This window comes from Cynocephalus volans, chromosome 2, assembly GCF_027409185.1.
Source record: "Cynocephalus volans isolate mCynVol1 chromosome 2, mCynVol1.pri, whole genome shotgun sequence".
Classification (NCBI taxonomy): Eukaryota; Metazoa; Chordata; class Mammalia; order Dermoptera; family Cynocephalidae; genus Cynocephalus; species Cynocephalus volans.
Genome location: NC_084461.1, coordinates 105,956,230 through 105,967,349, shown reverse-complemented (window position 1 = coordinate 105,967,349; position 11,120 = coordinate 105,956,230).

The following is an 11,120-nucleotide window of genomic DNA, read 5'->3' as shown; positions in this document are numbered from 1 at the left end:
TTGAGTGACTTCTGGAAAATATTTAGTATGCCTTAAAGAGACACAAGAAAGAATTGACTAGTCTTCTCTGGAGACTTTTGAGTTTGCATGTGATACCTTAACTGGCAATGATTTAACAATTGTGAAGGGGTCTACCAGAGACATTAAAGAGAGAAAAACTATTTTTTGGCTTATATTATTTAGTGGCTGAACCACCATCCCTGGAGCCGTATGTCTTCTTGGTATAAAAAATGACTGATTTTCTTTGTTTAAGCCAATTTGTTGGAGTTTTCTGATACTTGAAGCCAAAGGTGTCCTACATGACATAGGTTTTTCCACTTTACTGTGTAGGCCCACAAATATGTCAAATGAGTAATACAATCTGGGTTTCACTGCAGAATGTGAATGTTAGATGGAAAAATTCAGCACAAATAGTATCAGAGAGGCACATTATAGGATTTCTGAAATAGCACACAACATGAAACTTCCAGAAGCCAGAGTTCTAACAAGTGTAGTATATTATAAAGATGATGAGTTGAATCCACAAGTCATTTATGTTTTGTATTACTAACAACAAATTTCTCGACTGAGAAAGGGAAAAAGCAGAATATTAATATGCTTTTACCTCAAATTTGCAGTGTTTAATGTAAGGCACAGTTAAATTCACAAAGCAAACTTAAGTATTTCTATTTTGATTTGGATATTAAAGATTAAAACCTCAAAAGCTGTTTATAAAGTTTCCCTTCTGACATTAAAACTTAATTAACAGTCTTGAATCTCAACAGTGTGTTTCGTTTTCAAACACTAGTTTATAAAAAGCATAGAGTTGTGGAGAGCACCAGGAGAAGGATATTACATTAAATTCTTCACAAAGGAAAGACTGCACAATGCTCACATCAGGTCCTTTTCCTTTTAAGTCAAATGTTATCATCTTTTCAGATTATTATTAGGCAAGAAGAAGGAGCCTGTATACGTGACAGACAGCACTGCCGTTTTGTTTGCAGCCAGTGGCTAAGTAGAAAATTGGAAAGACATGTGTGTAAGAAACAGCTTTGTAATTTCTATGTAAATCTCTCCTGCATGAACTTATTAACCGAATCATTATTTTTGTCAGGTTACAGATGAGTTTCCTCAGAAGTTTTCAAAAATAAATAATCAAGGATAACTAGAAAAAAATCAGGAATGGTGGCTTGACTAGAAATAAAGTATATACAGATACAATATTTCCTTTCAGAAACATTTTTTCCTCTGGCTAAAAATATATACAAGAATCTATCACTAGTCACAAGTCCTTATTTTACATGAAAATTTTAAAAAGCTAATAAAGCTTAAAGTGTTCATACCTTTTGACCAATTGATTCTACCACTGAAATGTTTTCTAAATTATTAGTGCAGAAAAACTTTTTAAATAATATGTTCATTACCGCACTGTAATAAAACATTTTAACATCAAAATAATTGTCAAACAAATATGGTTACAAATAATATTGTTAAAAAATTCACTGAGTAAATGAGTCATGTCCATCTTCCTCACCTTAATCTCTCAGCACGTTGCCTGGTACAGAGTAAATGCTCAGGAATCATCATTTATTCACTTACTCATGCATTCTACTTATTCATTCAATGACCAGATATTAATCGTTAATCCATTCTAGGCACTATGCCAGCCATTAGACATAAGAAAGAATAAGATGCAACTTCATCTTCCAGAGGTTAGAGCTAGTGATATAATTGGGGTAGGAAGGAAGAAAAACATATAAAAAGGGTGATGACGTGCTGATACTCTGCAGGTGTCTGATGGTGGTTCATGGAGGAGAGAATGGAAACCATGGTTTTTGCCAATGGAAATACACAGAAAAGTAAGAAGGGTTATAGACAAAGGAGATGGAGTTCACTCGATTTAAAGACAAGAGGAAGTCATTGATGCTACTTGAGTAAATCAGTCACATAGGTGGAAAGACAAATCTGTTGGTCACAGAAAGGGGCTGAGCAAAGAAGAGGCCCAACAAATACGTATTGATTGAAAGTAGAAAAACATGGGAGAAGATGGTGACTGGGCAGAAACTTTGCGATATTCCCATTTGTGTTCTATACTTCATGTTGAAATCAGGCTCTCCTAATTTTCTTAAAATCTGTGATACAGATGCAGATGAGATGTGTTAGAGGCTGAACTCATCCTTGCCGCTCCCAAGGCCTAAGAACCAGTCTGATGTTCAGAATTCCATGCAGGACCAGAGGAGGTCGCTTCATTGTCTACTCTCTAGAGAGAAGGCCTGTGTGAATAAAGCAGTGACACTTGAGAAATACCTCCCTGTATTCTGTCTATTTACTCTTCATCTGAAAAGAGATTGGAGGGAAAACAGCTGAAAACTTCAAAGAATAGTGTTATCTCTTGAGATGTCCAAGCATAAAGAATAACAAACGAAAAAATATCAAGCAGGTTAATTTATTTTAATTTTCATATACAACACCATTGCTTTCACCTGCTTTTCCTTTGATTTGCTGTTAACAAGGTAATAAGAATATATTATAGGGGAAAATGATGTGGTATTAGCTCAGACATAAAATTTCATTTGATAAGGAGTTGGTTAACAAACAATACTCTTCAACAGAGATCATATTAACACATATAAAAAATTAACACAAATAAAAATATTTTTATTTAACTTAAACTTCAAAATTCATCTGGGAAACAGTTATTAACAGCTTACTTATTGCTCAATTATGTTATAAATAAAATATATGTGTGTGAGTGTTTGTACATATTTTTATTGTGTAGCAGTGGATATAAATGTGAAACAATGAAATCAAAACAGCTTCCATGGGCTCTTCTATAGTGCCTTGTGCCACTCATAATAAAGTCCTATAAAGGTATGACATGCAGAGTTCCACATTTCAACAGGGTGGCTGCTTATAGAAGATTAGACACAGGCAACCCATACAATTTCTATACCTCCCACCGCAGGTCAATTCTGGCAAGCAGTTATTTTGATCATAACACTTTCTTTCTCAGAATACTAAACTAGTTCCAATTATATATTTTATATTTCACACTTCAATGCTTGATTTTAATAAAATTCTAACAAGTTGCTCAGAATTAATCATTGTCTATAATAATAACATATGTCATTTATTTCTATGGCCATTTATTTTAAAGACTTAATATTATTATTTAATATAGTATTAAAAATATATGTAGCACAAAGAAGAAACTGTTTACCTGAAAAAAAGTAACACATTAAGTGAGAGAATTTTTCTTTATGATTACTGTCTAATTATAAAATACCAGTTATGTAAACCTAAGTCACTAGGAAGACTCATAGATTTTGGAAATGTATCAAAACTTTGGCTAGAGAAAAGATTTTTCATGTAATCTGGGCTTTGATATAGTAGAATTGCTTGGAAAAAATATTGCTTACTAATGTCAAGGCAGATTTGAATGCTTGTATAGCACTCAATATATTCATATTGATTAATTGTGGTGTTACATACTTAAATGTTACAAGTATTTTTTGTAGTATTCATATGCTATGAACTCAAAATTATTAATCTCAAAATTATATCACGTAAAAAAAGAGATGTACTATAAAAGAAACAGGTAAAGGGGAGAAACTACTGAGTAGAAGTCCCAAGTTCCAGCTCTGCCCACTGTGGGGAGGTGGGAACTTGAGCAAACTACTTACCACCTTTTGGACTCAGATTGCTTATCTACAATATAAATTTGCTTAATTATATAAGTTTTAAGATCAAATCTTCAAAATTTTTTTAAGATTTTGAATTTCAACTTCCTATATATGGTATTGATTTTATTTATCATTTTTTAAATGGAGAACTACCAAGATCATAAAAATAATGCTCTTATTTTTATATTAAATATGTCTTATTTATATTAGAAAAAAAGTTTTTCCTTGTGTACCTGAAAGCATTTATAGAGTGGTCAAGACATTTTTTTCCCAGCCCATGAAAGTTAAAAGCTTTGAATATGCACAGATTATATAGTGTGCTACATTTATGTAACTAGGTTACAAGAATATGTTTCCCAGAGTCTGAAAATAGAGTCTACATATAAGTGAGACTATGCAGCATTTTTTTTTTCTGTTTCTGGTTCATTTCACTCAGCATAATGTCCTCCGGCTTCTTCAATGTTTTTACAAATGGCAGTATCTCCTTTATTTATTCATTTTATTTAGTTTTATTGGAATGTAGGTGATTGTACATATCTGTGGGGTACAGAACTGAATATCAATATCTGTGTGCAATATATGTGATGTTCAAATCAGGATAATTAGTGTATTCTTCATTATATAATGTAATCGATTTCCGTGGCCCTTTACCAATCCTTTTTTTTAATAAAGCTAAATAATATCCCATTCCGTGTGTGTGTGTGTGTGTGTGTGCGCGCGTGTGTATTCGTATGTGTTATATACCTCACAATTTCTTTATCCATTCATTCGTCCATGAACACAGACTGTTTCCATACGTTGGCTATTGTGAATAATGTTGCAATGAAAATGGGAGAGCAGACATCTCTATGAGGTGCCAATTTCATTTCCTTTGGATATACTCAGAAGAGGGATTTTTGTATCATATGGTAGTTCTATTTTTTTTTTTTTTGAGGAACTTCTATATTGTTTTCCATAATGGCTGTACCAGTTTACAGTCCCATTAACAGTGTACAAGGCTCACTTTTCTCTACAGTGTCACCAGCACTTGTTATCAATTGACTTTTTGATAACAGCTATTCTAATAGGTGTGAATTGATATCTTATTGCGGTCTTTATTCACATTTCCCTGATGATTAATGATAATTGTGATCTTGGGCACTTTTTCATATATCTGTTGACCAACTGTATGTCTTCCTTGGAAAAATGTCTATATTTGTCCTCTGGCCATTTTTTTCATTGGGTTACTTATTTTTTTGCTGTTGAGTGGCATGAGTTCCTTATATATTTTGGATATTATATCCTTCTCAGATATACAATTCACAAATACTTTCTCCCAGCCCTTGGGCTACCTTTTCATTTTGTTGTTTCTTTTGCTGTGCACGATCTCACTTATATGTGGAATCTAAAAAGGAAAGAAAACAAAAAAGAAAAAAAGATACATAGAAAGAGAGAGTAGATCGGTGATTATCAGGGTTGGGGAGGGGGAGAAATGGGTAGATGTGGGTCAAAGGGTACACACTTGCATTTATACAGGATAAATAAATCTTAGAGCACAGAATCTTCTGGGTGGGGGAATGGGAAAGGAAACTGCCTTTCCTATCACCTCAGACGTCCATAGGAGGGGTTCCATATAGTAACACTCCTGGCCTCTCTACAACCCCCTCATGCCTCACTGCGAGGAGAACTTTGAGTTATCTGATTGGTGAACTTGGGAGAAGGGGTGATCACACTTGTCTCAGCCCCCTCCTCTTTGCAGACTACGGACTATCTCATGGACTGTCTCTTATGCATCTGTAACAGAGGCAAGACTTTGTCCAGCCCAGCTTCAGGAAGCTTCAGACCTTGTGACAAAGAGTGTCCAGTCCAAGAGAGTTTTATCTCCAGGACTATATGGCCCAGATCTCCAACCTAGCTTTTATCAGTAATAAAGATGACATACTGATATCTTCCTGCTGGACCTTTGTGTAAATTTCAAATGGTTCTCAATGTAATCAGCATAGGGGGGCAGTAATAATTGGCTACCCCAAAACCATAACAAACAGCACATTAGAGCCTTTGTAATTTTTTATTCATTTATTCGGTTTTCATTCAATCGATATTTGATCATTAGCAAATGAAAGAAACAGACATGCTTACTACTCTCCACTGAGTTCATATTGTAGTGGAAGGAAACAGACAGAAACAAGTAAACAAATAAGTAAAATAATTGTAGTTGCATTAGGCAGAATAATGGCTCCCCAAAGATATCCACATCCTAATCCCCAGAATCTGTGAATATGTTGCTATATGGTAAACCGGAATTAAGGCTGCAGCTTTAACAAAAGTTGCTATCTACTGACACTGAGATGAGGAAATTATTCTGGATTATCCATGTGGGCCCAGTGTAGTCACGAGAGTCCTTTAAATGTTCAAGAGAGAGAAAAAAAAAGAAAAAGAAAAGCCAGAATCAGAGTGATACAATGTGAGACTCAACCAGCCATTACTAGCTTTGAAGATGGAGGAAGGGGCCATGGCCAAGGAATGCAGGCTTCCTCTAGAAGCTGCAAAGGCAAGGGAACGGATTCTTTTCTAGAGCCTGCAGAAAGGAATGCAGCACTGCCGACTCCTTGATTTTAGTTCAGTGAAGCCCATTTCAGACTTCTGCATACTAGAACTATAATACATTTGTGTGGTTTTAAGCCACTAATTTTGTGGTACTTTGTTACAGCAGCAATAGATAACTAATACAGCAGTAATAAGTGCTATGAAGACATCTGTACTCATAATGGGATAGAGTGTACTTGGAGTAAGGTGAATGAGCTATCATGCTAAGTGTTTTATGTATTTTTTTTATTTCAATGATTTTAGAAGGTCCTAATACTTTTTTGCTGACCACCTGATCCCATTATGGGTATTTTTTCCATTAGATATTATGGGCAGAGTGACAGAGCCTATGGAATTTTCAGTAACTAACAACAATTTTGAGACTCTCTTCCCTACCAAGAAAATGATAAATCAAAAAATAATCTTTGAAAAATAAAGTTAATAAACTTAATTGCAAGCTTTTGAAATGTACCGTTACGCTAACTTCATTCATCTTAACTTAGTATTCATATAAAATGTATTATATTTGAAAACAACTTTCTCACTTGGCAAAAAATCTCTATGTAATTCTGTTTATAAAGTATCTGAAAGTACTTCAAAAAGCTTGTGGAAAAATATAATTAAAAGATAATGCAAATATTTCCATTAATTTTTTGAAGTACCCTTATCTGTGATTTTGAAGACATTATAGGCCTATAATTATTGTCAATTAAATCAGTCAGTTTTAGCCAAATAATTTCAAGAACAAATTCTAAAATCCCAACTAAAATTTTAAGTGCAAACGAATTGTGTTTAATGCAGGATGTGGAAGTATTTTAACCTGTGATGTCATGTGGGAATGGTCTCTGAAGGCGTGAGTACCTGTAGCCCATGACAGTCTTCAAAGGCTTCTCCCCACTCATCCCTATTGCTTTCTTGTTACACAAAGAACCAACTTCTGTTTCATTAGCAGCCTGTTCCATGATTACAACTGAGTTTTTGAGTTCCTGTTGAATCACCCATCGACATTCTGGGAAATGAAAAAAGGCACTTAACTTGCCTTTACTTTGCATTGGGCCAGCAGTGAGTGCACTCAAATCACTTCTATGCTGGCTTCTGATACATTTCCCATACACAAAATTCTGTCTCTGACTCACTTTCTACCTTTGGAATAATAGGGAAAAGATGCTATAGTGCAATGGAATACTTCACTAGAGTCAAGCATCCTGGATTCCTGTACTCATAGGATATCTGGAGACCTTAGAGAAAACTCTCTACATTTCTCAGGCTCTCATTTCTTCATGTTTAATGAGAATTTGGTCCAAATTATCCCTACATTTTAAAACATCTATTTCTAAGTCTTCTAAGGGCCACAGCAATACTGGGTCTTGCTTAACAATTGGGCCTAACAGGAATCCGCACCTTTGAGCTTCTATTGCTCCAACTTCACCAGGACACGGATCAAGACTACCTGAAATGGAGTAGGGATGGGCTAATGAGAACTAAACTGAGCTGGGCATCCAAATAAGTGACATCCCAGTGTTCTATTCCCCTACAGTTCATCAAGTTATGGTCTGTTTACTTTTGTAAAGTTTATTCTTCTTGAAAATTAAAAAATTTTGTAATCCACTTGAAGAAATCACCTGAAAGAATAAAGCTGTATAGGGAAATGTAAAATATAAGGCTTACTTCCAAAATACAGATTGGGAGAACCGCACAGTGAGACCTCATTATTCATTGGACTGTGTCTGGTGGGACGTATAATTCAGACTCCATGATTGCGGGAGAAACAGAATCCTTATTTCAAGAAAGTTATGATATTTCTAAATTGGTATTTGCTTCTAGAAGTATGAAAAAGTGCAAAACCTTTAAATGTATCAACTTGTAAAAGGATACTACAAATTGTAAAACAAACCATAAACAAAACAGTTTAAATCAAGCTATTGTCTTGTTTTGAAACATTACACTAAGATCAAAGGGTTTTATGTGATTTTTTTTAATGTTAATAAAAACTGTTTCTTTTCAGTATATACTTTTTCCAGAAAGAGACCATCATATATAAGATTACATACAATTATAAGGATTTTAAAAAGAAATGTGCCAAAGAGTAAAAATAAGTCCAGGAGACATTTTGAACAGACAATTATTCTTTTCTGCAAAATTTCCCTGCAAGTATTGGCATCATTTACAGATGATCAGTTAAGAATGGCCAGGGGATACCATTATAACCAAATACTAATTTAAACTAAATGTGTTTGATAATGCTTAGGCACCTTCTTTAATTCTGCTTTCTATTTTTCCAAACTCTTAAAAAATTGAAGCTGTGCATGTACATATAGTTTAATTCTGGTCTCCTTTTGGCTCTAGGGTAGGATCCTGAAATAGACGTGCTTAACACAAACCACAAATCTTTCTCTTAGTGTCTATGGTACTTGATAATTGCTCTTAGTAACTCATAAAATCACAAGTGTCTCATTCACACTTTTCCCTTTTGTTTCCTCAACAATAATAACATTTTTAGCTTTTCCTGTCTGAGGTTTAGCAGAACATTGGCACATTCGAGTAAAGACGTTTTGAGATAATTTCTTGCAAGGTATCCTAAGGAAATCATTTCCTGACAATTAAAATCCAACCAGGAGCTCATTACTGCTATTATAAAAGAGAATAACAATTTAAACAGAAGAAAAACAAGTAATCACCATTCTATTGAAAAGTTGAGATAAATAACTGATAGCTATGATTAGAGTAAATGATTGGAATTTTCTAAGCTGTTGATAAATTCATTATCAAAAAAGGAGCTTTTTTCCTCATGCATCTTAAGATTAAAAGCAAGAAATAATGAACAACATAGACTACGTTTTTTAACAGTAAGTGCATGACTGTTAATGTATAAACCTCATAGTTACTAAATTCAAGTGCAGATTTAACAGGGGAAGGGGGTGAAAAGTGTCTTTGCTGTCATCAGAAGCACTGAAAAATTAGATGGTTATCATTTGATAAATTAAAAATCATAACTAATATTATTAAAGTAAAAAAACATAAATATTTTTATGGACACTGATTCCATGCAGGAAAATTTATACTTTTTTCTTTTTTCATTCTTAGAAGCTAAAAACCAAACAGTAACCAATTGGGAAGAGTTCGGTGTCACTGGCCACAGGTTTATAAGCCAACCACAGCGATCTGAGCCCAGGAGGACTTCCCAGCTGCCAAGCCTAATTATCATATGTAAGAAAATTGCCCTTTGTCCTTCAGAGTCCCTGACAACTTTTTCACACCTTGTTTTTCTTGAGGTTTTAATGAAAAACTCTCTTTATTAATAGTTGAAGTTGTTTTCTTTAACTCTTCTTTTCTTCTTCTGATATCAAAAATTGTGCCTTAACTCATGAGTCCTGCAGAACAAATTTTCATTTCAGAGGGTAAAGAAAAATTTCCTAAAGCTATTTCACAGATATCCTAAAAATCACTTGCAGTTGATAAGAAGCCTTTATTAGAAATAAAGACAAGCAAACAGAAAGGACATTGTTGGGGGGAGGGGGGGAGGGAGAAGGGAGGGAGGTTTTGGTGATGGGGAGCAATAATCAGCCACAATGTATATTGACAAAATAAAATTTAAAAAAAAATAAAATAAAATAAAATAAAATAATCAAAAAAAAAAAAAGAAAAAAGAAAAAAAAGAAATAAAGAACATAACAGTCGGGCAGATTCAGTGAGTCTTCCTTCCCTAAAATTGTATCTACTTTTAAGTCAATGGAATATTCAGATAGCTGAAAACTAGAACATGTGGCATACAATAGTTTTAAGTGAACAGAGCTTCATTGGAAAGAAGTTTCCTTTCCCTAAAGGAGATGGAAGAGCTTTGTGAAAATATTTAAGGACCCACTCTTTGACAATCCCTCCTAAGTGGGTCAGTGTTCTCCTCTTGCCTGGGATTTTTACAAGCCTGAATTGTATTGGGAAGGTCCAAGCTTTGGAGCAGATTAGAATTATGGTTAAGTTCCAACTCTGTCACTTAAAAGCTGCGAGACCTAGGGCAAAGAAACATAACATCTAGAAGCCTCAGTCCCTCAGTAAGTAAAAAAGGGAGTAAACATACCTTAAGGGTGAACAAGATCGTCTTAATGTTACCCTAAACTCTTTTAAACTTTATATGGGTTACTTCCAGAGTATAGAGCACTGACCTTCTTTTTCTTAGAGCATTTACTTTAGAAAATTTTCAATTGCAGATGTTCTCTGCTCTTTTAAGATCACCCAAGCTCTGTGGGAGGGTAGGAGCCTAACTTTGATAAGCACTAATTAGCAAACACAGATAGCCTAATCAGCTGAATCATATTGACCAACTTTCCCCCAAACATCCTCTCCACTGGCTTACCTCCGGGCTAAAAACTCACCTGCGTTTTGTTTCAGCAGAGCCAAGTGCAATTTTCTTCCCTTATTGAAATAGTCCTAATATTATGCTACTTGTGAATAGTCTTCCTTGCCTGTTTAACCTATTCAATATAATTTTTCTTTGACAAGGATTGTTATAAAGATTAAATAAAGTAGCATACGTAAAATAGTCAACATTACATACAATGGTTGCTTAATAAATTTTACTTTTCCTCCATGCCCCTGTCTTTCAAACCACAGAATTCTCTGAATAGAGATGCCTGAAAATCCCAAATGCCTCTTTTCAAAGATCGGGTATAGTGGTATGATATGGCAGCCAAACAAGTTTAAACAACAACAAAAAAGTCGTGTGTGTGTGTCTGTGTGTGTGTGTGTGTGTGTGTGTGTGTGTGTGTGTGTGTGTGTGTGTTTGTTTGTGTGTGTTTAAATGGATGAACAGACTCCAGAAACGTAACAGCAAGTTCTATTTCCAGCATACGCTGAGCTGGCTTGAATGGTCTACATATTAGCACCAATAACTATGAT